The sequence below is a fragment of the Cetorhinus maximus genome, chromosome 23, assembly GCF_964194155.1.
Source record: "Cetorhinus maximus chromosome 23, sCetMax3.hap1.1, whole genome shotgun sequence".
Lineage (NCBI taxonomy): Eukaryota > Metazoa > Chordata > Chondrichthyes > Lamniformes > Cetorhinidae > Cetorhinus > Cetorhinus maximus.
In genome coordinates this window covers 52,415,675-52,442,879 of record NC_135901.1, presented here as the reverse complement: position 1 = coordinate 52,442,879, position 27,205 = coordinate 52,415,675, and the positions used below count along the sequence as shown (strand labels likewise).

Genomic DNA, 27,205 nt, shown 5'->3' with positions numbered 1-27,205 from the left:
AAGAGCACAAAGGCTCAATGGGCTTCACTAAAATGTTAAGCGGTGACGTCATGCAGCAGCACTTTGGGTCTTTGTTTTGAAGAAATGGAATTCGGCTGTTCTCATTAGGAATGCTGGAGACAGACTGATCAATAATGTCATCATCAAATGGCACAGCTCTACAAGAGGTCTTTCAGACAATCAATCTGTATCAATTTTGTTCAACGGGCTTTTTTGTTAATCTCAATTTATTTGTCTCTTTCCATAACCCTGATCTTTTTCTCCCTTTCAGTCATAGTCCAATTCCCTTTTGAAAACTCTGCGTTAAGAAAAAACAATATTGAAAGAGGTTCAGGGCCTTCTGCTGTGTCCATGCACAATGTATGAAAGTTAACAAAGTTTTCCTGACCCAATGACATGAAGAGTTGGATTCTGAAACCTTTGACAGTTTTCAAATTTTTTGAAATCGTTGATGTCAAATCAAATTATCAAAAAATATTTACCCTGACCAAACATCTCCTCATTTTTCTCAGTCAATATATACAATCTCATTAACTATTACCAACATTTCATTGAGTAAACACGCAGAGTCACAAAGGAAAAAAAGAAACATCATTTGAAACATCGAAATAATGAAACATTGAAAAAAGAAGTTAGCAGTGGAGATGATTTCTGTTTGTTACAAAGTGCAGGATGATCTGATTAACTGGCGGAGCTGGTTCGAGTTTCCCAGTGACCCATTCCTGCTCCTTTGCTTCTGTTCTTTTCGTTGACAATTCCAGTGAAGGAAATTATGAATAACCCTTTTTTACTTGATAGCGTAGCCGAGAGGTCTAAGGCGCTGGATTAAGGCTGCAGTCTCTACAAAAACAAATGTTCGAATCCCACCGTCGCCAAACGTTCAAGTTATCTCCCTTTTAGGATCTGCAGCTGTCCCATTTGAACCAACAGATACAAACTCACATTAAACCCAGCGGAGTGTACGGTGTTTTACTTTGATCGGGGGAATGAGGAGAGACAATATAAATATGAGTTGCTGTAGGAAAAAGGCGGGGTGTGGAATTGCAGTCTGTGAGTTGCTCTTCCTGAGAGTCGGCATGTGAACAATATGCTGAATGACCGTCTGATGTAGCCGTCTATATGATTTTATACAATCTACATTCATGCAAATCTGGGGCTTGGATTCGCGACTGAGTTGTTAAGGCAACAGGTTTTGAATCTAATGGGGTCTCCACAGGTGGGCTGGAAACCTAACAACTACTCTTCTTATCATTCCTGAATTTTAGAGCGTGCCTGCACGATTAAATGTCGATTAAGTTGAATAAAAAACATCCAAAACCCCCAGCGTTCTCTAATTTCCTTTTGTCTGCAAGCGTTCACAAAAGTTACAGCTAGAAATAGAACAGAAACAGAGCCAGGTTGGTGTGATGCTTGCTTTCTGGATGTTTGCCTCGCCTTCGAGACAAACCCTTGCCCTCTGTCAATCTGGGTGTATATTCCTGTGTGTGTGTCAATGCGGTTCAGTTCCCCATTTCACCATCCAAACATTATTCACGTTAGTTTTGCGGCATCATATTAAGATGGTACAGAGAATAAAAAGAGCAGTTTTAAAATATTCAAGAGGAGTTTTCTTTCTTTTTTTTGAATGGAAATTTTTCAGCTTCTGAGGGTCATTTTGGTACAAAGTGGAGGATGATCGAAATTGTCACTGAGCAACATTTAAACAGACAGGCACCGAGTCCTTGTGGTTCAGTGGGTAAGGCAATGGACACATCGAGAGAATGAATTTTTAAATACAGATAGTCCAAACTGAAATCACTCAGACATTAGGCACTGTTTCTACTGCTGTCGGGTGTCGGAAGGAACAGGAAAATAAAAGTTGATTCACAAATGTTCCAGGAACGGATAGGTTAGAATCACCAGGAAAGGCTGAACAGCCTGAAGCTCTTTTCTCTAGAAAAGAGAAGGCTGAGAGATGACCTGATAGAAATGGGATGCTTTGTCCCTGTTTCGTCAGAGATCCGAGTTGAAATTTATTCACTCAGCTGCAGATTTACATCTGCTGAATCTGCATCAAACAAACCATGAACTGTTTAGGAAGATCGAAAGAAAGTTTCTACATTGAGATGGATTTCTTAAGATCGAATTTTCTACTCTACTGAATCAGCATTTTTGTCAAACTCTCTCTGCTTTTAGATTGCAACAGTGACTATATTTCAAAAAGATTTCATTGGCTCTAAAGGGCCTCCCGTTGTCCTGAGTTGGTGAAAGGCTCTGTTTAAATGTAAGTCTTTATTTCTCGCTTTCCGTCTGTCAATCTAAGTTAATGATCATGTGGAATGGTGAAGTGTATCTGTTCCTTTCAGTGTCTACCACTCTCTCTCCCTCTGTCTGCCTCTTTTTGTCCCTGTGTATCTGCCTCGCTCTCTTTAACTCTCTCAGCCTCTCTGCCTGTGTCTCTATCTCTGTTCACTTTTGTGCTCTTTGTTCCCTCCATTCACTCGCTGTCTGTGTGCAACCAAGATTCACTGGATTGATTCCTGAGTGACAGTGAACATGCTGAGAGGCTGTTTCTCCCTGGCTGTAGCGTCTAGAACTGGGCTCACATTATCCGGATAATGTGCCAGTCATTTAGGACTGAGGCGAGGAGACATTTCTTCACCCAAAAGCTTGTGAATCTTTGGAATTCTGTAGCCTGGAGCTCTGTGGATCCTCAGTCGATGAGTATATTGAAGGCTGATAAATGTTTGGACTTTAAGTGAATGAAGGGCTATTGGGATCGGATGGGAAATTGGTGCTGAGCTTGGGGATCTGACATGATCTTATTAAGTGGGAGTGGAGGCTCGAGGGGGCTTATGGCTAATTCCTGTTCCTTCTTCGATATTTTTAATGTTCTTTTTCAGTGGAAACAACATCAAGGCGACGGGAAACAGCAGGTTGTGAGAGGTAGCCTGGCCGAATGGCCTCAGGCGCTGGATTCAGGTTCCATTATTTGTGGAACCGCTGCCAAAGCTATAGCTGGTTCGCATGTTGGTCATTTTGAATGCTCTCCTCTGACGACAAAGTGCCAGCTCAAAGTGAATGCGGGCGTGTATTGGGTTTAATTTTAACTGGGAGAAGGAGGAGAGGCAATACAAATATTAATTGCTTTTGTGAGAATGCACGGCAGTGGAAGTAGTTGAGTTTTCTTCCAGACAGCCAGCACGGAGAAGATGGGCCGAAAGCCCGCCTCTCTGCTGTAGTCATCTTATATACCAACAACATTAACCTGTTCATAGGGCCAGTTGCCGTGGCCGAGTGGTTAAGGAGATGGAGTTCAAATCCATTGGGGTTTCCCCGCTGCTCATTATTCCTGGTTTTCACTCTGTGTCTACAGAGTTAATTATCGGTTAGATTCAATCAAATCCATCCAAGCACCAAAGCATCCAAGGGGGTTTTCCTATTTCCGTTCATTCACGAAAACATTCAGGAAACTTGTCGTAGGAGAACAAAAACAGAGCCAGGTTGGTGACATGCTTGCTTTCTGGGTGTTTGCCTCTCCTTAGAGACAAACCCTTGCCCTCTGTCACTCTCGGTGTACATGTCTGTGTGTGTTCCTCCGTGTGTGTCAATGTGGTTCAGTTCCCGAGGGGGTTAACACATTTTTCCCATCACTCACTTTATTCACATTAGCTGTGCAGTTTCATAACAAAATGTTACAGAGAAAAATATCAGGATGGAAAATGCAGGAGGAGTTTGCAATGTTTGGAAGGAGGTGCAGCTAAAAAGTGGAAGATTGAGGGAGGAGTTTGCTCCTCATTTAACACGAGATTTGGGACAAGATCTGGGAGATATTTGTGTCAATGTAAACGGTAAAATCTTCACTCTTACCGCTATATTTTGCTGTGCACCATCCTCTCTATTGTCAGCACTTTGCAGCCAATCACAGCCCTTCTCTCATTCACTATCTTCACCACTGTGTTTGTTTCTTACCGGTTGTAACCGGATAACATTTCCAACTCTGATGCAAAGTTCAAGCTCCCACGCCACTGATTCCGGCAAAGGTAATCTGCATTTTTCTAATGGGAGTTATCGAAACTCCTTTTCATAGCTTGCACGAGGTCAGCAAATTATCATTCCCTGACCGGGAATCGAACCCGGGCCGCGGCGATGAGAGCGCCGAATCCTGACCACTAGACCACCAGGGAAGCTACAGCGAAGGTTTACAACCTGGCTTATCTATCTTACCTGTGCCTTTTATTTTAATTTCCGACCCCTTTCACCAGAGACACGTTTCAAACGAACATAAGAACATGAGAAGAAGGAGCAGGAAAGGCCCCTCAAGCCTTTCAATAAGATCATGGATGATCTGCCCAGACCTCAACTCTTCTTTCGTGCCAGCTCCTCATAGGCCTCAACTCCCCGATATTTCAAAAATCTATCCACCTCCCCTTTAAATACTTGCAGTGATCTTGCCTCCACACCTCTCTGGGGTAGAGAATTCCAGACATTTACTACCCTCTGGGAGAAGAAATCCCTTCGCATCTCAGTTTTAAATGAATGCTCCCTTATTCTGTAACTATGTTCCCTAGATCGAGTGGAAACGCCTTCTCTACATGAACCTGTCAAGCCTCCTCAGAATCGTGTAGGTTTCAATAAGATCACCCCTCATTCTTCTAAACGCTAATGAATAGAGGCTTAACCTGTTTCGCTGTACTTCATCCTAAAAATGAGCCTCCTGAATCTATTTTGAACTGCCTCCAATGCCAGTATATCCTTTCTAAAATACGGGGGCCAAAATTGTACACAGTACTCCAGATGCAGCCTCACCAACACCCTGCACAGTTGTAACAAGACTTCTCTATTTTTAAACTCCAACCACTAGCAAAACAGGCCAAAATTCCTTTTAACTTCTTAATGACTTGCTGCACCTGCATGCTAACCTATTGTGTTTAATGCACAAGAACACCCAGATCCCTCTGTGCTGCACTTTTTGGAGTCTTTCTCCATTTAAATAATAGTCTGCCTTTTGATTCTTCCGTCCAAAGTGCATCACCTCACACTTTCCTACATTCAAGTCCATCTGCCAAGTTTTTTGCCCACTCACTCAACCTATCTATACCCCCTTGCAGATTCCTTATGTCCTCATCACAAAATTCACTCCCACCTATTTTTGTATCCTCAGAAAATTTGGATACATTACACTCTGCCCCCTCCTCCATGTTATTAATATAGATAGTAAATAATTGAGGCCCTAGGATTGATCCTTGTGGCACTCCGCTAGTTACGTCTTTCCAACCTGAAAAATCACGACTCTCTGTCTTCTGTGTGTTAAATTGGGCACTTTACATTGCAGGGTTTGTGTAGGGTAATAGGGATCACGGTCTCTCACACACGGAAAGTTTCCCCGCTTGAAGCATTAACTGTATTAAATGTAGGGAAAGGTTGCATCGTTCCCGTTTGTTGTTAAATAGTAACTGGATGCATCATCTCAAAACAAAGTGACATTTATACTTGTCCAGGTTTTGAATGATCTTCTGAAAAATGCATGGCTCGGAAATTAGAGGGAAAGATGGGGGCGGATTTGCTGTAAGGTTGTTCGCACATGTGTGAGGTGTTGAATGAGCTGCTGATGTGCTCTGTCACCTCATGATTCTAATGTTAGATCAATTTCTCTGCCGCATGGCTAAGGTTTTCCGCCGAATTATACTTCCACAAAACAAGGTCCTGCAGTGCAATAAGATAGCACAGTTTGATATTCTGCAAGGAGCTGCATGTTGCTTTCGTAGCCTAGGAGTTATCACATTTCCTTTACACGGGGAAGATTCTCTGGTTGGAAACTCACATTAGAACTGGCAACATTTGTGGAAAACTTTCCTGCCGCCATTGACAACCCGGATCCGTATGACAATGAGTGTTGATGTGGAAAAAAAAAACGTCGGAAGTTTCGTCCCCGAGTGGTTTTGAACCACCAAACTTTCAGCTGGAAGAACACGCTAATCAATTTTGCTGCAGGAACTGATACAACTTCCTGTCTTCCTTGTACAAGCACAGCCAAATCTCTTTGTAAATCAATGCACACGTTCTCACCTTTTGAAACATGTCCTGCTTTGTTGCTTTTTAAAAATTACTTTTACGACCAAGTGAGTTACTTCAGTCTTTGCTACATTTTTCTCCGTCTGCCGTCTTGTTAGCCAAGCACCTCTTATATATTATAAAAACAGAAAATGCTGGGAAAACTCAGCTGGTCTGACAGCATCTGTGGAGAGGGAAACAGTGTTAACTTTTCGATTCCATGTGACCCCTCTTCAGAGCTGAAGAGAAGTAAAAAGTGATGGGGTTTATACTGTTCAAGTGGGGCAGGGTGGGGAGGGGGCGGGGAGGGTAGAGCAGGTGAAGCTGGGTAGAAGGTCAGCGAGAGGTGGGAGCTAAGGAGAGACTGACAAACGTATCATGGACACAAGAAAAAGGGAGTGTTAATGGCAGTGGTGAGGGCTGAAGAAGGTGCTGATAGTTGCATAAAAGTACGAAAGCAGAATGTGTGAATAGCAGAACAAGGGTCAGCACTCTGTGAAAGAACAACATGGAACAAGTAACAGATGGTGCTTTTGGAGTTGGGGTTGGATGGAGTGAGAGGGAAGTAGTAGGGAAAAAAGGATTAAAAAGGGGATAAAAAGGGGTATGAAATAACGAATAAATGAATAAAAATTAAGTAAATAAAATACATTTTTATAAAGGGATTTTAAAAAGTGTGAAAATGGAGGAGAGAGTTCATGGTCTGAAGTTGTTCAACTCAATGTTAAGTCCAGAAGGCTGCAAAGTGTCTAAGCGAAAGATGAGGTGCTGTTCCTCCAGTTTGTGTTGAGCTTCACTGGAACATTGCAGCAGGCCAAGGACAGACATGTGGGCATGAGAGCAGGATGGGGTGTTGAAATGGTAACCGACAGGAAGGCCTGGGTCATGCTTGTGGACAGACTGAAGGTGTTCTGCAAAGTGGTCACCCAGTCTCCGTTTGGTCTCCTCAATGTAATAGTTGCAGGTGTACAATTTCCTATTTCCAAAACCCACCAACTTAATCAATGCGGCTCCTCTGAAACTTTCAATGCAAGTATTGATCCTTTATAAGGTGCCGTTCCCAGAACTACACGCAGTCCTCCAGTTGTGACCTAACCAGGGCTTTGTATAGCTGTAGCAAACCTTTCCCTCTTTTCTATAACAGCCTCTGCAACAGGTTGTACAGCAAGAGGAATAAGAATATATATGTCGACTGAGAAAATGAGGAGATGCTTGATCGGAATAAATTTCATTAAAAAAATTAAATCCAAATCAACAGTTTCAGTACTTATTTTGTTCAAAAACTATGTAATAATCATAAGTGAAATTCTTGGGGACATTGAGTCAAGGAAACTTTGGTAACGCTGCAGAATTTAGCAGACTGGGCACTGTAGAAGCTCCTTCTCATCTTTCAATATCATTTTTATTAAATCAGTAAAATTGGAGAATGAGTTGAGAGGGGGAAATCGGGGTTATGCAGAGAAGGAAGGAAAATCGGATGAATGAGGAGGCTCTTTGTAAAAAGCTTAGGCATAGAAAGGATGAGTAGGAGGCTCTCTTACTGCGCTGTGCCATTTGATGATGACATTGTTGATCAGTCTGTCTCCAGCATTCCTAATGAGAACAGCCGAATTCCATTTCTTCAAAACAAAGACCCAAAGTGCTGCTGCATGACGTCACCGCTTAACATTCCAGCCAGGTGCCTGCGCAGTTCAGAGGAGACAAGTAACATCCGAGGTTTATCTGTAACTCAGGAAATTGAAGTGAGGGAAACTCAAGAAAATTACAATCACCAGGGAAGTGATACCGAGTAAATTGTTGGAGGTGCGGGTTCACGAACCCTTGGGTCCTGATGGGCTTTATCGTAGCATCTTAAAAGAAGTGCCGAGTGAGATATTTGATGTATTCATTTTAATTTTCCAAATTCCCTATATTTGGGCAAGATTCCATGAGATTGGAAAACAACAAATGTAATACTTTGGCTCAAAAAATGAGATAGACAGGAAACACGAAACTGCAGGGCAGTCATTTTAACATCTGTCAGAAGGAAAAGGTTCGGTGCTATTTTTAGTGACGTTATGGCAGGACACATTAAAAAATTCAAGGTAATCAGGCAGAGTCAACATGATTTTGTTAAAGGAACATCGTCTTTGACCAATTTGTTAGAGTATTTTGAACTAGCATATATTATGGATAATGGAGAACTGGTGGATGTGCTGCACTTCGGCTTCCAGAAGGCATTTTATAAAGTGACACATCAAGTGTTTTTTGTGGAAAGTAAAAGTTCATAGTGGAGGGGGTAACAGATTGGAATGGATAGAAGATTGGCTAGCTAACAGGAAGCAGAGATTAAGAAAAATGGCTCACTTTCTTGTTGGCAGGATCAGTGGTATGTCACAGGAATCAGTGCTGGGGCCTCGGCTTTTTACAATGTGTATAAATGAGTTGGATGAATGGCCCAAGGAATGGTTGCTAAATATGCTGATGACAGAAAGATAGTTGGAAAAGTAATTTGTGGAGTTGACATAAGGACCTGAAAAGGGACATAGATAGATTAAGTGAATGGATAAAGATCTGGTAAATGGAATATAATGTGGGCAAATGTGAAATTGACCATTTTGGCAGGAAGAATGAAAAAGCATATTATCTAAATGGTGAAAGATTGCCGGGCTCTGAGATGTAATGGTTAGCATGCAAACATAGCAAGTAATTAGGAAAGCTAATAGAATGGTATTGTTGCTGGACTAATAGTCAAGGGAGCCAGGGTAACACTCCGGGTTCGAATCCCAAACAGCTCTTCTCTTCCTCTTTCATTCCCACACTCTGCCTCTGTGTTTGTCGTGGACTGTGATATTTCCGCTCTAATTGGTGAAACGAGTGTGGATTGCTGTAAAAACCCGTCTGGTTCACTAATGACCTATAGGGAAGGAAATCTTACCTCGTCTGGCCACACGTGACTCCAGGCCCACAGCTCTGTGGTTGACTCTTAAAATACTCCCTGAAATGACCACTCAATTGTAACAAAGTTACATAAAAGGAATGAACGGATTACCCAATATTTGACCAAGGCACTGGAAGCGACAATGGCAATCTCAGCCCTGTCGACCCTGCAAAGTACTCCTTACCAACATCTGCCTGACAGACTAGTCAAGCAAACAGCCTGACATATGGAATCGTACCTTATAGATAATGCCTCAGACACCACCATCTCTGGGTATATCCTGTCCCACCAAGGACAGGCCCAGCAGAGGTGGCAGCACAGTCGGGAGGGAATTGCCCTGGGAGTCTTCAATATTGATTCTGGACCCCATGAAGTCTCCTGGAAACAGGTCAAATGTGGGCAAGGAAAGCCTCGTGTTGATTACCACGTATCATCTTCCCTCGGCTGATGAATCAGTGCTCCTCCATGTTGAACACCACTTGGAGGTGGCAAGGGCGCACAATGTATTCTGGGTGGGAGACTTCAATGTCCATCGCCAAGCATGGCTCGGTAGTGCCACTACTGACCTAGCTGGCTTAGTCCTAAATAACATAGCTGCTAGACTGGGTCTACAGCAAGTGGTGAGGGAAAAACATACTTGACCTCATCCTCACCAACCTGCCTGCCTCAGATGCATCTGTCCATAACAGTATTGACAGGGGTGACTGCTGCACAGTCATTGCGGAGACGAAGTCCCGTCTTCACATTAACAATGTCCTCCATCGTGTTGTGTGGCACTACCACCATGCTAAATGGGATAGATTTCGAATTGATCTAGACTGGGAATCCATGAGACGCCGTGGGCCATCAGTAACAGCAGCATTGTACTTGAACATAATCTGTAACCTCATAGCCCTGCATATCCCCCATTGTACCATCCCCAGCAAGCCAGGGGATCAACCCTGATTCAGTGAAGAGTGCAGGAGGGCATGTCAGGAGCAGCACCAGGCATACCTAAACATGAGGTGTCAACCTGGTGAAGATACAACAAAGGGCTACTTGCATGCCAAACAGCATAAGCAGCAAATGATGGACAGGGCTAAGTGATCCCACAACCAATGAATCGGATCTAAGCTCTGCAGTCCTGTGACAATCAGTCGAGGATGGTGGTGGACAATTAAACGACTCACTGGAGATGGAGGTTCCACAAATATTCCCAAACTCAATGATGGGGAGCCCAGTACATCAGTGGAAAAGATAAGGCATTTGCGACAATCTTCAGCCAGAAGTGCCGAGTGGATGGTCCATCTCGGCATCCCCCAGAGGTCCCCAGCATCACAGGTGCCAGTCTTCAGCCAATTCGATTCACTCCACATGATATAAAGAAGCGACTGAAGGCACTGGGTACTTCAAAGGCTATGGACCCTGACAATATTCTGGCAATAGTACTGAAAACTTGTTCTCCAGAACTTACTGCGCCCTTAGCAAAGCTCTTCCAGTACAGCTATAACACTGGCATCTATCCGGCTATGTGGAAAATTGCAAAGGTATGTCCTGCAAACAAAAAGCAGGACAAATCTAACTCAGCCAATTGCCGCCCCATCAGTCTACTGTCTGCCATCAGTAAAGTAATGGAAGGGGTCACTGGCAATGCTATCAAGCAGCACTTACTTAGCAATAACCTGCTCACTGATGCCCGGTTTGGGTTCCGCCAGGGCCACTCAGCTCCTGATCTCATTACAACCTTAGTTCAAACATGGACAAAAGAGCTGAACTCCAGAGGTGAGGTGAGAGTGACTGCCCTTGACATCATTGCAACATTTGACCGAGTGTGGCATCAAGGAGCCCTAGCAAAACTGAAGTCAATGGGAATCACGGGGGAATACTCTCCACTAGTTGGAGTCATGCCGAGCACAAAGGAAGATGGTTGTGCTTGTTCGAGGTCAGTCATCTCAGTTCCAGGACATCTTTGCAGTAGTTCCTCAGGGTAGTGTCCTCAGTCCAACCATCTTCAGCTACTCCATCAATGACTTTCCGCCCATCATAAGGTCAGAAGTGGGGATGTTCGCTGATGATTGCAAAATGTTTAGCACCATTCGCGACTCCTCAGATACTGAAGCTGTCTATGTCCAAATGCAGTAAGGCCTGGATAGTATCCAGGCTTGGGATGACAAGAGGCAGATAACATTCGTGCCACACAATTATCAGGCAATGACCATCTCCATCAAGAGAGAATCCATTCTTTACCCCTTGATGTTCAAGGGATTACCATCACTGAATCCCCCAGTGTCAATATCCTCGTTGTTACCATTGACCAGAAACTGAACTGGGCTAGCCATATAAATACTGTAGCTACAAGAACAGGTCAGAGGCTAGGAATCATGCGATGCGTAACTCATCTCCTGACTCTCCCAAAGCCATCTACAAGGCACAAGTCAGGTGTATGATGGAATACTCTCCACTTGCCTTGCTGAGTGCAGCACCCACAACACTCAAGGAGCTTGACACCATCCAGGACAAAGCAGCCCAATTGATTGACACCGCATCCACAAACATTCACTCTCTCCACCACCGACGCACCTAAGCAGCGTTGTAGGTGCACTGAGGGAATTCAGCAAGGCTCCTTAGGCAGCACCTTCCAAACCCACGACCGTAACCATCTATAAGTACAGGGGCAGCAGGTAGATGGGAACGCCACCGCCTGGAAGTTCTCCTCCAAGTCACTCACCATCCTGACTTGCAAATATATTGCCATTCCTTCACTGTCGCTGGGTCAAAATCCTGGAACTCCTTTTCTAACAACACTGTGGGTGTACCTACACTACACGGACTGCAGCGGTTTAAGAAGGCAGTTCACCACTACCTTCTCAAGGACAACTAGGGATGGGCAATAAATGCTGGCCCAGCCAGCGATGCCCACATCCCGAGAATGGATAAAACAAAGAAAAATATCAGCATGAAAGATATAATGAGAGATTGGCCCTTTCTATGTATATCCTACAACAACAACTTATATTTATAAAGCACCTTTAACCAAATGAAACGTCACAAGGCGCTCCCCAGGAGAATTATATAACAAAGTGTGACACCGAGCCACATATTCAGTCAGATGACTAAAAGCTCGGTCAAGGGGGGAGACTTTAAGAACTGTCTTAAAGTAGGAAAGTATCGACTTCATGTTCCAGCTAACAGCAAAGGTGCTTCTCATTAGTGAAGAAGTCACTTGTGTTCAAGTTTAACAAGACATTTAGTCGGAGAAAGTTTTCTCTGGTGAAGAAATCAGGAATGAAAAAAATGCCAAATGTCCAGTTTATTGGTAGTTTCCCTGATGACAACTGACCAGGCATCGGAGCTTCCATTGGACCAACAGCGAATAGGGTGGAGGGTTTTGGAAATTGAAAGTTACACATGAGCAGCTTGTGGGACTATTTCACCTCACTGTCAATTTCATGTTCCAGCTCACAGATACCGTTATTTTCATTGGCTGAAGAAGTTGCTTGTGTTGAACCTAAACAGGCAGTTTTGTGGTTTAAGAGATTTGAGATGGAACAAAAAGAGGCAAAAGCAGCATAGATAAGCCAGCTCGAGAAATGATGTGGTCGCTTCCCTGATGGTCTAGTGGTTAGAATTTAGTGCTTTTACTGCTGCGGCCCGGGTTTGATTCCCGGTCAAAGGATAAAGGTTTGTGGATTTTGAGAAATTGTTTAAACAAGTATTGATAACTTACTGATTGAAAATATTGAGCAGCTCTGCCAGATGCAGAAGAGTGAGAGTATCGCCTCGGAGCTGGAAAAATCACACTTGGAACAAGTGGAGAACACAGAGGCGGAGTGAGGGAATGGCTGAAGAGTAGGGCTGGTTGTAAAGCACTGACCAGAGATGTTGGCGCGAGGCAAAATATGGGTGGGAGAAGGACAAATGTTGCTCCCTACTGACTGTACTGGCACAACTATCACTCCTGATCAATCACCCTGCTCTTTGAAAGCAGCACGAATGGCCTCTTTCTTTGCTCTAACTTTTATAATTTTATGTTTCCCAACAGCACGGGTCATTCTGCCATTCATTAACCCACTCGAGCGAGATGTACTTTCTTACTTATATTCGGCACTTAACAAGGCAAAACATGGAGAAAATTCAGCGAATTTTCTTGTCATTTCTAGTACCAGGTTTGTCACGAGACTAATTGAACGACACGTGAATGGTGCCAATTCTTCACTGGAGCTGATCACGTCCAAAGAGCACTGTTACCATCAGCCTCTTATGTACCTTCTTGCAGTGTATTTGCTGAACAATATAAGCTTATCACAGCTCTGCTTTCTTCACATTGAAATCCAGTGTGAAAATATGAACAATTTCAAAGCTGAACAACGTACTAGAACGTGCTCATACAACGTACAAACGGACTAGAAGGAGAGTGTGACTGTGGATAATAGGCACTGTGGACATTCCTGTAATCAGAATCTGGGAGGATCAGGAAGATGAGATCCTGGTGTCTCTTTACCCTGCAAGATTGTCTGAAAACTTATCGCCTTGCATCTTATTTTCCCACGAACTGACTCTGTCTGCATCCAGCAGCTAATTGACCTGGGAGCTGGACACGAGACAGGGACAGAAGCAGAAAGAGATGCGACATGAAAGTGCTTTGAATTTGATGTCTGCCAGTTGCTTTCAATGGTGAATGCCTGCCTTGCAGCGATTAGTTGGAGTTTTTTCCCCTTTCTGAAAGAAGCAAGATTTTAAAAGTCCCACAGCGACCAGCGTGGGGCTCAAACCAACGACCCTGAGATTAAGAGTCACGTGTTCTACCGACTGAGCTAGCTGGGCAAGTGACCAAGGTCTGCTTCATATCCCAACACACATGGAGACACTTGTTGCTTTCAACGTGATACCTCAGCTTGTTCCGAATATCAATGCGTGTAAGGTAATCACCCTACAAAAGCCCCAAGGTTGCAATGCATTCCCCTCAATCATTAATAACATCATTCACATCTTCCACTTCTTAGCTGCACCTCCTTCCAAACAATGTGATCCATTTTCCTCAGGATTTGTTCCTGGATTTAATATTTATCAGCTTTATGAACTCATTTTGAAATCAGATTATCTTCAACATCCACACAAATTGAATTGCAAACCTGACGGACAAACAATGGAAAACAAGCAACTCAGTCACACAAATCCCATGGTGCTCATTTTCAGATATTCAACAGTCAGATTTTCAATGAAATGAAGGGGTTTTACAGTGAAAAGACTTGGAAAGGTGGTGCGATTTTTATTTGTGACTCACTCACTTGGGTATTCTGTAAATGCTGCTCGGAGGTTCAGTGACCGGGATATAATCTACCTGCATTTTCCTGAGCCTGTGCTCGGTGTAGTTGGAGGTTTGGCCCGGGTTGGAGTATCTCACGTCCCAGGGATGGGCAGTAACCCGCTGATTGAAGCTGCAGTCGCCGCTTTCTGCTGGCAGCGGGTGATTGAAGAGTGTGGGGCCGGAATATTGCTGCTTTTCCCTGTCTCACTCACGGTGGAGCTGAGGATGAGGGAATCGTTGATGGGTTTGTCTGAAACCAATAATTTCTTACATTTCTACTGGGTTAAACGAAGGTACATGGTTCGTACAAATCTTTTCTCACAATATTTGACAGAAAAATAATACTTTTCAAAAATCTGTTTGTGTGGGAGCTCACTGGACAACAGTAGATCTGGAACCGTTTTGGGGATATTATCTTGTATCCCACGTACCCAGTGACAACCCTGAACTGCGTGACAAAGAATGCTGATGGGGGGAAAACAGAAAAGTCTTCACTCCTGGATGATCTAGAATCACCAACCTTTCAGTTAACAAGAAAACACACTGACCAATTGTGCCTCAGAGACTTATACAAGTTCAGTCTACAAGGTATCCTAACCAGGGTGTCAGTGAGTCAAATCTTCAGATTGCCACTACCAAGATGACTATCGCTCTCAATCCGTCTTTCGCTTCCAAAATAAAAGTTGGGTCATTCATTGTGAACACATGGAAACAGTCTGATCCCGCCCACTGCAGGCACATCAATATCACCGCGAACCAGCTCTCCTACAACCGGTGCCATCTCCCTTCAAGCCTCTCGGTGTCTTGTCTGTTACCAAGTATTCTGATTGTCCTGAAGCCAATATTAGGTTTGAATTCCTGATGTGCAGTAACGAGAATCCTTTCAATGTGAGATCAGTTAATTTCACTGATGCCATCAGAGTCAATGTTCCATCGCCTTGAAGAAGGGAAAGGTGTCTTGACTGCCTCTGGTCAGTCGGGCTGTTCATCCTTCATTCTCTGATTCCATTCCTCAAAGCGGATTTTCATTTTCTCCTTGAGTTCCCTGACCGCATCTGGCAGCATCTTTGATTCGAGAGGCATAATTTATAGTTAAGATGTAATGCAGTTCCGATGAAAGGTTACAGACCTGAAATTAAAACTATGTTTATCTCTCCACAGAGGCTACCAGGTCTTCTGAGAATTCCAGTATTTTCTGTTTTTATTTCAGATGACCAACATCTGCAATATGTTACTTTTCTTTACCTGATTATGAAACATATAAGATTCTGAGGGGACATGGCAGTGCGGAGGTTGAGAGGATGTTACCTCTTGTGGGAGAATCTAGAACTAGGGGTCACTGTTTAAAGATAAGCGGTCACCCATTTAGAACAGAGAGGCAAAGTTTTTTTCCTTTCAGAGAGTCATGATTCTTTGGAACTCTCTTCCTGAAAAGACTATGGAAGCAGAGTATTTGAATATTTTAAAGGCAGAGATGGATATATTCTTGGTAAGCAAGGGGTTGATAGGTTATCGGGGGTAGATGGGGTACAGGTTTCAGGTTACTGTCAGGTCAGCCATGTTCTTTTTAAACGACGGAGCAGGCTTGAGGGGCCGAATGGCCTACTCCTGCTCATTGTTTTTATGTAGTGTTAAGGGTGTGGAACCCATTACCAGTAGATTTAGAGATCCATGTCTGAGCTGAAAACGTGCAGGTAAGCTCACACTGTAAACAGATTGTTCACCAGGCAGAAATGGAAAGGGATTCGCCCTATCATCCCAATTACTGACACAGCAAAACAGTCTCGCCGGTGTTATAACTGATGCAGTTGGTAAAGCGGAGTTATTTATTCCCAGAGGGAAACTTTAAACAACTGTCACAACCTATAATTTTAAGTGCTATGTTTGAGATGCGACCCTAAATTCAGGAATCAGACCACCAGCTCTCGAAGTTTTACAGTAAACAAAATGAAACATTTTGTTAGTTTACACAGCTTAAAATATATATACACATGGCTACAAATCTCAGAACTTTTAACAAATTCCTAAACTAATCTCCATTAAGGCAACAGCAACCTTTAGACTTAACCAGACACCAGGCATAGCATTTTCACCATACAAATTCAAAATGAGGTTCTTTTCATTTGTTCCTTGCAGAGTCAATTGGAGCCTTGCAGCTGCCTTTTGATCTCAGTTGCCTCTGTTAAGCACACTCAAAATGGTTATCTGGATACTTACTATCACTGATTGAATGCAAATTCTCATTTTCCCACCAGCCTCTTTGAACACCTTTTAACAATGAAAGCCCTTTCATAATACCAATTTTATTAAAAATATAAATATATTACTTGGTAGCTGCTAGGTAGGTGTCCGTTTTCACCCTACTTCTTGAATGCTCTATTAAAAAATGCAAATGCACATAATTCCTCTTACATCTCAAAACTAGTACACATCAAAGCACCCAGGCTAGCTGGCCTTAATCCAAATAAGACACACCCACAGACTAAACCTCTATTTTAAAAGAAAAGTATTTTCCAAAATATTAAGTACATTAATAGCTCCATTACACCGGTGGGAGGCCATTCAGATACTTCACATGTGCAAAGGGCTTTATTCAGTTTGCCCACATGTTAACACTCCATCTTTAAAGGTTCAAAGGATTTGATCCACAATCAGAGGATTGCTAGTGGCAAAAGACGGTTTAAAAGCCATCAACTCACCCCATCTGCTGAGATTCCGCTGAGTTCAGATCTAACTCTAGGGGCTTGTTCTGCTGTTCATTACACCCAGGAGAGAATTATGGTGGAGACCAGAGCAATTTGGTCGCTGTATCAATTGATTCAACAATTTTATGCCTTGCCCCAATGGCACCCATCGTATCTGATTACAGGACATAGGTTTCTATCCTACATTTTCGCCCTTCAATGGCGGAGCGGTCACCCAGTATTCGTTGCGGGACAGAATGTGCCCTATTCTCACAACAACTGTTACTCGCACATGCGCATTGTTTTATGTGCTTGGAGCGTGCGCAATGCGGTCAGTTTCAGGAGCATGCGCAGTGCTGGTTTGTGACTGAAGCGGGTGGGAGAATGAAGAGTGTAGCAAACTAACACAGTTAGTGGGTGTGTGAGGAGGAATGGAGCCAGCGGAGTGGGCAGGGAGGCTTCATAAAGACATAGTGCAGTCCGCAGACCCCAAATAACAAGGTACGGGGTTTGCGGTTGCAGAGAACGGGCCGAAAAGCTCTGATTTTCTCTCTTCGCCAGGCCCAGGGTAACGGCCGCCATCTTTCAGGGGGAAATGTGCAGCAGGGCGCATGCGCGGTCATCATGGTCCAGGTAGCAGGAGGAGAGAATGTTGTGTATTTCTGCCCTGGACTGACAGGGATGGATTTTGGAAACTCCTTTTACAGGGGGTTAGAAGGGGATGATTCACACACAGCAAACTCAAGCCAAGCGAAATGTTTGTCTCTTCTCAATTTATGTCCTGGATTAACAGTGATGGATTGTTTGTAAACTACTTTTTCACAGCATCACTGAATCACACAGTGCTGAAGAGGCCATTCGGCCCATCGAGTCTTCACCGACACGTGAGAAACACCTGACCTACCTACCTAATCGCATTTTCCAGCACTTGGCCCATAGCATTGAATGTTCTGACGTGCCAACTGCTCATCCAGGTACTTTTTAAAGGATGTCAGGCAACCTGCCTCCACCACCCTCACAGGCAGCTCATTCCAGACCGTCACCACCCTCTGGGTAAAAAAGATTTTCCTCACATCCCCCCTAAACCTCCTGCCCCTCACTTTCAATTTATGTCCCCTGGTGACTGACCCTTCAACTAAGGGGAACAGCTGCTCCCTATCCACCCTGTCCATGCCCTTCATAATCTTGTTCACCTCGATCAGGTCGCCACTCAGTCTTCTCTGCTCCAACAAAAATAACCCAAGTCTATCCAACCTCTCTTCACAACTTAAATGTTTCATCCCAGGCAACATCCTGGTATAAGAAATGGGAAGGATTTGCAGATTGGAAACAGAAACCAAACATCACATTAAAATCTGACAGAATTACTTGATTCATTGGAACTTGATGTTATCGGCCTCTCAGGATAAGCATTGAGTTCCAGGTCATTGCCACTCACTGTGTAAAAATTTTTCCTCACATGCTCCCTGTAGATCTTGCCCAAATCTTAAATCTGTAATCTCTTAAATCTGTAGTCCTGTAATCCTTTCTTCCCTCAATCTACTTTCTTCCAAGGAGACCATCCCCAGTTTCTCCAAACTAACCTTACAACATTCCTCATCCCTCGATCCATTCTGGTAAATCACGTCTGCCCCCTCTCAAGGACCCTCCACATCCTCCATAATGTGTGGTGATCACTGGTTTGCACAGATCCAGATGTTCTGTGTCCGTGTCTGTGACATCATCACACTTCGACAATTACACTGTGACATAATCACACATCGACAATTACATGGTGACATTACCCCGCTCCCCGTGTATTTCCTCAACTGGGAGATTTTTTTCTGACTCCAGTGCTTCTGATATCTTTCTAGCTGCAGGATCCAGCAGGAGAGTTTAACATTGCAAACTCTGAACTTATTTCAGAGCTGCATGTTTTTGACCATTCATCTACAATCGAGACCTTTAGTGCTGTGCTCTGTTATCTGTAAGAGGTTTCATGCCTCAGGGGCTGGTGTCACTTCTTTACTGTGGATCTAAATCCATGTTCATCCATTCCTCTGTTTCACCTCTGCCCTCCCTGATCACCTCTCTGCCATTGTCTAACTTCCTCTGTCTCTAATAATGGGTGTATTTTAGCTCCATTTGGGATTTTACTGTTACTTCTGCGGACAGTATCTAAATGAAGTTTCCATCGCTCTCCAACCCTGACCATGTGCTGATGACTTCCCAGCTTTACATTCCCATCTTTCATAGTCAGGAATTGTTTATCCTGCACTATAGTCCATTTCTCTTCCACTTCTGAGCTTATATTGACCATCAAATTCTGTGTAATTTTTATTCTCTGTAATTCATTCTGCATGGCCTGAAATGTTAACTCTGTTTCTCTCTCCACAGATACCAGCATATATTGTCAATCCCCAGTTGCCTGTGGGGAAGATGATCTTTGATCTTCTAGAACCGCTGCAGTCCGTGTGGTGAAGGTGCTCCCACAATGATGTTAGGTAAGGAGTTACAGGTTATTCACACAGTGATGACAAAGGAACAGTGATATATGACAAATTATTGTATTTATATCGCACTGTCAATGTAAGACAATATTCCAAGGCATTTCACAGAAACGTTGCAAAGCAAGGTTTAACACTGAGCCACATGAGGAGATATTAGGGCAGGTGACCAAAAGCTTGTTCAAATGGGTCGGTTTTAAGGAGCATCTTACAGGGGAGAAAGAGAGGTAGAGAAGTTTAGGGAGGAAATTCCAGAGCTTGTGGCCAAGGCAAATGAAAGAATGGTCACCAATGATGGAGCGATTAAAATCAGGAATTCTCAGGAGGCCGGAATTAGAGGAGCTGAGATACCTCAGAGGGTTGTGAGGCTGGATTACAGAGATAGGGAGGGTGAGACCCTGGAGGGATTTGAAAATATGGATGAGAAATTAAAAATGTTGCTTCTTATCCTGGAGCCTTTGTAGGTCGGTGAGCACAGGGGTGATGGGTGAACAAGACTTGGTCCGAGTAAGCACATGGGCAGCAGAGTTTTGGATGACCTCAAGATTACAGGGAGGTTGAATGTGGCAGGCCGGCCGGGAGTGTGTTAGGATAGTTAAGTCTAGAGGGAACAAAGGAATGGATGAGAGTTTCAGCAGCAGATGAGCTGAGACTGGGGTGGAGTCAGGCAATGTTACTAAGGTGGAAATAGGCAGTCTTGGTGATGATATGGATATGTGGTTGGAAGCTCATCTTGGGGTGAAATATTTCACCATGGTTGTGAACAGTCTGGTTCAGTCTCAGACAGTTGTCAGGAGAGGGATGGAGTCGGTGCCTAGGGAGTGGAGTTTGTAGCAGGGACTGAAGACAATGGCTTCATTCTTCTCAATATTTAAATGGAGGAAATTTCTGTACATCCAGTACTGGATGTCAGACAAGTCAGGATGGTGTGTGACTTGGAGGGGAACTTGGAGGTAATGGTGTTCACATACACCTGCTACCCTGGTCCTTCTAGGTGGTGGAGTTTGAGGGTTTGGGAAGTTTTGTCAAAGTTCTGGTTTAGTTGCAGATCTATAACAACCCTCTCCTCATCCCCTACCTCTCCCACTCCCCTTCTCTCCCTACCTCTCCCACTCTCCTTCTCTCTCTGCCTCTCCCTCTCCCCTTCTCTCCCTACCTCTCCCACTCCCCTTCTCTCTCTGCCTCTCCCACTCCCCTTCTCTCTCTGCCTCTCTCACTCCCCTTCTCTCTCTGCCTCTCCCACTCCCCTTCTCTCTCTGCCTCTCCCACTCCCCTTCTCTCTCTGCCTCTCCCACTCCCCTTCTCTCTCTGCCTCTCCCACTCCCCTTCTCTCTCTGCCTCTCCCACTCCTCTTCTCTCTCTGCCTCTCCAACACCCCTTCTCTCTCTGCCCCTCCCACTCCCCTCTCTGCCTCTCCCACTCCCCTTCTCTCTCTGCCTCTCCCACTCCCCTTCTCTCTCTGCCTCTCCTACTCCTCTTCTCTCTCTCTCTCTGTCACATAGAATTCTCCAACCCAGCGAGTTGTGGATGCTCAATCATTGAATATATTTCAGGCTGAGATGGGGAGATTTTTGGTCTCTCAGGGAGTCGAGGGAAATGTGGAGTGGGTGGGAAAGTGGAGTTGAAGCCCAAATTCAGCCACGTGGGAGAGGTAGGGAGAGCAGGCTCGATGGGGTGTCAGGACTTCTCTTGATCACTACTTATGCTCCTAAAGAGGCCAGAGTCTTGTGTAGGCCCAGACCAGGTGGCAGGTTCCCTCCCCTGAGGGACATTAGTGAACAAGTTGGGTTTTTATGACAATCCAGCAGTTTTCATGGTCACTTTTTCCTCGTGCCGGCCCCACAAATTCCCAGATTCATTCAGCTCAATTTCACAACCTGCCTTTGTGTTTTTGTGGGTTCTCCCTCACTCCCTTTTTTCTGTTTTAAATCAATTCCACAGGGTATTAGAAGGGGAGGATTTGCAGTCGGGGAACTGAAACCAAACATCACATCAGGATCTGACGGAGTCGCCCTATTGAACATGGACGGACAAAGCACCGTTCACAGTGGGGAGATACCGTGGAAATGTGGGGATTGTGGAATGGGATTCAGATTCCCGTCTGAGCTGGAAACTCATCGGCGCAGTCACACTGGGGAGAGGCCGTTCATCTGCTTCGTATGTGGGAAGAGATTCGCTCGATCATCCAGCCTGCTGAGACACCAGCGAGTTCACACTGGGGAGAGACCGTTCACCTGCCCCGATTGTGGGAGTGGATTTACGCGATCATCAGGGCTGGTACAACACCAGCGAGTTCACACAGGAGAGAGACCGTTCACCTGCTCCCAGTGTGGGAAGGGATTCACTCGGTCAACCAACCTGCTGAGACACCAGCGAGTTCACACTGGGGAGAGACCTTTTAAATGCCCAGACTGCAGGAAGTGCTATAAATGTTCTGGGGACCTGATGTCCCATTAATGTGTTCACACTGACGAGAGACCATTCAGGTGCTCTCACTGTGGGACTGGGTTCAGGGAATCAGCTCAACTCACTAAACACCAGCGAACTCACACTGGGGAGAGACCGTTCACCTGCTCCAAGTGTGGGAAGGGATTCACTCGGTGATCCAGCCTGCTGAGACATCAGCAAGTTCACAAGTAACTCAGGACATTGAGTGGATTTTCCTGTTAGTCACATCCAGGACTGAACCATGTACATTGGGGTCTGTTTCTGCTGATGTTAGTAAACATCAGCCCAGTTATCAGTGTTAATATTAAAAATATATATATAATGTGATTAAGTCAAATAAATCAGCTTTGTATGAAATACAGTGAGTTGAATCTTTTTAGTGGCTCTAACACAAGTTAGTTCATGTTGAAGGACCCTCCCTCTCCCCTGCCTCCTCCACCCTCACCTCCAACAACAAGTGTGAGGAGCTCATGGAGCTTCTTTGTCACTGAAATTGAGACAATCCGATCAGCTGCCTCTGCTGCTTCCCTCCCTCCCACTAGCCCACCAGGACAAACTGTCTCTAAAGTTCCCCTTGTCTGAACCCTGAACCCACATCTTCCTCCAGTTTCTATGGAGGTGTTGGAGAGGGTGCAGAGGAGGTTTACCAGGATGTTGCCTGGTCTGGAGGTTATAAGCTATGAGGAGAGATTGGAGAAACTCAGATTGTTCTCACTAGAGCAACGGAGATTGAGGGGCGACTTGATAGAAGTTGACAAAATTATGAGTGGCATGGGCAGGGTAGATAGTCAGAAGCTTTTTCCCAGGGTGGAAGAGTCAATTACTAGGTGACAAAGATTTAAGGTGAGAGGAGAAAACTATAGAGGAGATGTGCGGTGGTAAGTTTTTTATGCAGAGGGTAGTGAGTGTCTGGAATTCGCTGCCAGAGGAGGTGGTGGAAGCAGGTACGATAGTGGTGTTTAAGAGGCAGCTTGACAAATACATGAATAGGATGGGAATAGAGGGATACGGACCCCGGAAGTGCAAAATGTTTTAGTTGATGGGCAATATGATCGGCGCAGGCTTGGAGGGCCGAAGGGCCTGTTCCTGTGCTGTACTTTTCTTTGTTCTTTATTCTTTCTCTCCCATCTCCCCTCCTGCCCTCTCAGTGCTCATCTTGTCCATGAGACCCACCTCCTGCCCCATCGATCCTATTCCCACTAAACTGCTGATCATCTAATTTCTCCATGTAGCTGATATTGTTAATGGTTCTCTCTCTCTCTTCTGGGACTGTCCCTCTTCACCTTTCAATGCATCGTCATCATCCATCCTAAAAAAACAACCTCTGATCCCCCATTGTCTTCACAAACTACTGCCCCAGCTCCAACCTCCCTTTCCTCTCTAAAGTCCTTGTACTTGGTGTCCCCCAAGGATCTATCCTTGGCCCCTCCTATTTCTCATCTACATGCTGCCACTCGGTGACATCATCCAAAAGCACCATGTTAGTTTTCACATGTACACTGACAACACCCAGCTCTACCTCACCACCATCCCTCTCCATTCCTCCACTGTTACTAAATTATCAAACTGCTTATCCCACATCCAGTACTGGATGAGCAGAAATTTCCTCCAATTAAAAATTGGGAAGACCAAAGCCATTGTCTTCGGTCACCACTACAAATTCCGTTCCCTAACTACCGAGTCCATCCCTCTCCCTGGGAACTGACTGAGGCTGAACCACACTGTTCACAATCTTGGTCTCATATTTGACTCCAAGGTGAGTTTCTGACCACATATCCACACCATCACTAACACCAGATATTTCAATCTCCATAACGTCACCTGTCTCCACCCCACCCCCAGCTCATCTGCTGCTCAAACTCTCATCCATGTCCGTGTTACCTTTAGACTTGATGATTCCAATACGTTCCTGGCCGGGCTCTCACATTCACCCTGTCCCACACGGAATCATGAGATCATCAAAAACTCTGTGCCTGTGTGTTCTCACCTCAAATCCCATTCACCCATCACCCCTGTGCTCATTGACCCACATTGGCTCCTGGTCAAGCAATGTCTCCATTTTAAAATTGCATACTTGTTTCAAATCCCTCCATGGCCTCATCCCTCTCTAATCTCCAGTCCTACAACCCTCCTAGATTTCAGCACTCATCCTCCTGGCCTCTTTGGCATCCCTGACTTTAATTACTCCACCACTGATGGCCGTGCCTAGGTGTGAAGCTTTGAAATTCTCTCCCTCAACTTCTCCACCCCTCCAGCTCTCTCTCCTGATTAAAGATGTTGGTTAAAATCTACCTCTTCAATCACGGCTTTGTCCATTGGCCCTAATATCTCCCTATGTGACTTGTCAGTTTTTTCTTTATGAAACTCCTCTGAAGCACCTTGGGATGTTTTATTTTAGTTGTTCCTGTTTCTTGACAGCCAGTTTGTGCACAGTAAGATTCCACAAACAGCAATCAGACTAACTGATTAAACTAGTTTTTTTGGTGGTGTTAGTTAAAGCACGAATGTTGGTCCCACTGCACCAGGAGAACTCCCCTGTGGACAGGATGTGGAGTTGTTGAGCTCTCCTGAGCTGAGAGTGGAGCTGATTGAGCTGTCGGGCCTGCAGTGTACCTTGAAGAGCCGCTGTCTGGGATCTTTCCTCTTAATTCACTGACTCCCAGCTGAAGTTGTTGCTGCAGTTAGTTAACTTTGAATATCAATCCCAATTTAACCTTTGGAGCAAAATCTGCAACTTTAAATCAGCTGTAAAAGAGAAAGAAAATTCATGCTAATGCATTTGGGGAGGGCAAACAAAGCTGGAGAATACACAATAAACAGGAGAATATTGGGAGGGGTAGAGGAAGTGAGAGACCTCGGAGTCCATGTCCACAGGTCCCTGAAGGTGGCAGGACAGGTGGATCAGGTGGTAAAGAAAGCATATATTTATCAGAACTCACCATACACCAGCACATTCACACTGGGGAGAGGCCATTCACCTGTACGGAGTGTGGGAAGGGATTCACTCAGTTATCCAGCCTGCTGAGGCACGAACAAACTCACACTGAGGGGAGGCCATTCAGCTGCTCCGAGTGTGGGAAAAGATTCACCCATTCAAACAACCTTGTGAGACACCAGCTGGTTCACACTGGGGAGAAGTTGTTCAGCTGCTCCGAGTGTGGGAAGAGATTTACTCAGTCATCCCACCTACAGACGCATCAACAAACTCATACTGCCGAGTGGACTTTTAAATGCCCAGACTGTGAGAAGTGCTAAAATTCCAGTGAACTGATCTCCCATCAACGTGTTCACACTGACGGGAGACCATTCAGGTGCTCTCACTGTGGGACTGGGTTCAGATGGTCATCTCAACTCACTGTACACCAGCGAATTCACACTGGAGAGAGGCCATTCACATGCTGGCCATTCACATGTGGAAAGGGATTCATTCAGTCACTAACCTGCTGAGACACCAGCGAGTTCACAATTAACAAGTGATTGGATTTTGCTGTGAATCACATCCAGGTCTGAACCATGTTCATTGGGGTCTGTTTCTGCTGATGTTAATAAACTCCGGCCCAGTTATAGGGGTTTATATTCTGGATAACAATCAGATTTGTGTTAAACACATGGTGTATCGAGTCTTTTTTAATATTGCTGACACAAAATAGTTCCTTTTGAACATAGGAACATGTCTCAGGACATTGGGGCAGCAATGAACAAACTCAGGGGAATATTGGATACTGAGTCAAAACAACATTATATTCTTTCTCCATGTGACCTGTCTCAGAATTCTCTCATCAAACAGACCATCAACATGAGAGGAATTGACATTTTAAGTCATTCCAAGAGGAAATTAGAGGCTGTAATTATCCAGGGATGTTGTTCTGAAATTTACACTACCTCCCACTGTCACTGGCAATAGACAGCTCATTGTTCTAATTGTGTTGTAGCCTCTGTCCCAGATGTTGTTCAATATAGATTTAATGTTCAGAGAAAGGGGTGAGATTGGATGGTCAAAACCGCTCACAGGCTATGGAGGGTGATGTTGACTTGAATGTGCCAAAAACAGTGTTCTTCACAGGCACCAATACTTTATCCCCAGTATTAGTCACTTTGGTTGGTGTTGTCCACCTGATAGGACAGGATGTGTCCTCACGTGTCTGTTTGTATGAATGCGGGTGTATCCCTGAGTGTGGAAGTGTGTGTAAATGTGTGGGTGTGGAGAGGTTGTCTGAGTGTGTGAGACAGACAGAGAACGTGTGTGTGTGAGTCTCTGTGTGTGGTTGTCTGTACTGCTTCTCATTAGCTATAACACAAACCTTCCTCTCCAAGCAGACAACATGGCTTCTGAGAATCCCATTTGGTGATGTGAATGGTACGATTCGGAGATCCTTCATCCAGGGTGAAACCACAGGCTGTCTGTGTGCTGTGTAAAACCTGACATCTACACAACCAGGCCCCACTTCTCCTGGAGCAACATGATGTGTCTGCTGCTTTCCAGATCTATTCCTTTCCCCTCAGATAATTCACAAATTCCTTGTGTACATCATCCTCCAACACACCTATGGTTTCCACTTTAAATATTTCCATCGGTCTTTTTCACAGAGAGCAATGGGATTGCTGCTATCACAGAAATCAGTTCTGAAATACTGTCCCTCTGATCATTAGGCTCCCTGGAGTAATACACTGATCCAGATCTTCCCACCTAACACAAATCCATATCCCCATCTGAGTTCCAGATTTTAATGTGATTGTCTAATATAGAAAACATATATCATTTAACCCATTTAAACCTGAGTCAGCACACCCCCTTCACACACACTACAAGAGGTTGTCTTTGAGATCAGTTGTTCCTTTGTAATCTGGGTTGTTCTGAATGATGACAATATGAACCTTCTTCCTAACCTGTCCTAAACCTTGAAAGGAGGGAATGCGTCATTAACACATATATGCTTCAAGTTAATAATTCTGCTTAGCCTGACTGACATGGTTAATTTAGGACTAACAGAAGGATTAGGGTATGGTCGAATGGACAGATGTCCAACGGGGTCATAAGGGGACTTCTTGCTAATGTCGGGATTACAAGGTTAGACATTATTTTTACATTCATTTTTTTAACAATTTGCTGATTTTTGATGGAAAGGGAGACAGTGAGAAGGAGCTAGAAAGGCAAGGAGGTCAGAGGAAGTGCACTTGTGGTGTGGGGTGGGAGGGGAATAACAGAGGAACCAGGTATGGGTGCAGACCATTTCTACATAGGCATGAACGTACAGGATCGAAATTATAAACAAGGGCACACGGTTCATTCTGTAATCATGATCAATGCTGTAATGTCTACAAAATATTCCGAACGTACGGGAGAAAC

General features: G+C 44.5%; 1 protein-coding gene and 1 non-coding gene across 2 annotated transcripts in view; one reads left to right on the top strand and one right to left on the bottom strand.

The window, feature by feature from the left end:
* LOC144698037 (uncharacterized) overlaps positions 1-27,205 on the top strand; it is a 211,089-nt gene that overhangs the window by 56,848 nt on the left and 127,036 nt on the right. The gene's annotated exons all lie outside the window — the stretch shown is intronic.
* Positions 4,095-4,166, bottom strand: trnae-cuc (transfer RNA glutamic acid (anticodon CUC)). Its single transcript has one exon. It is a non-coding gene; the product is annotated as a tRNA-Glu (tRNA).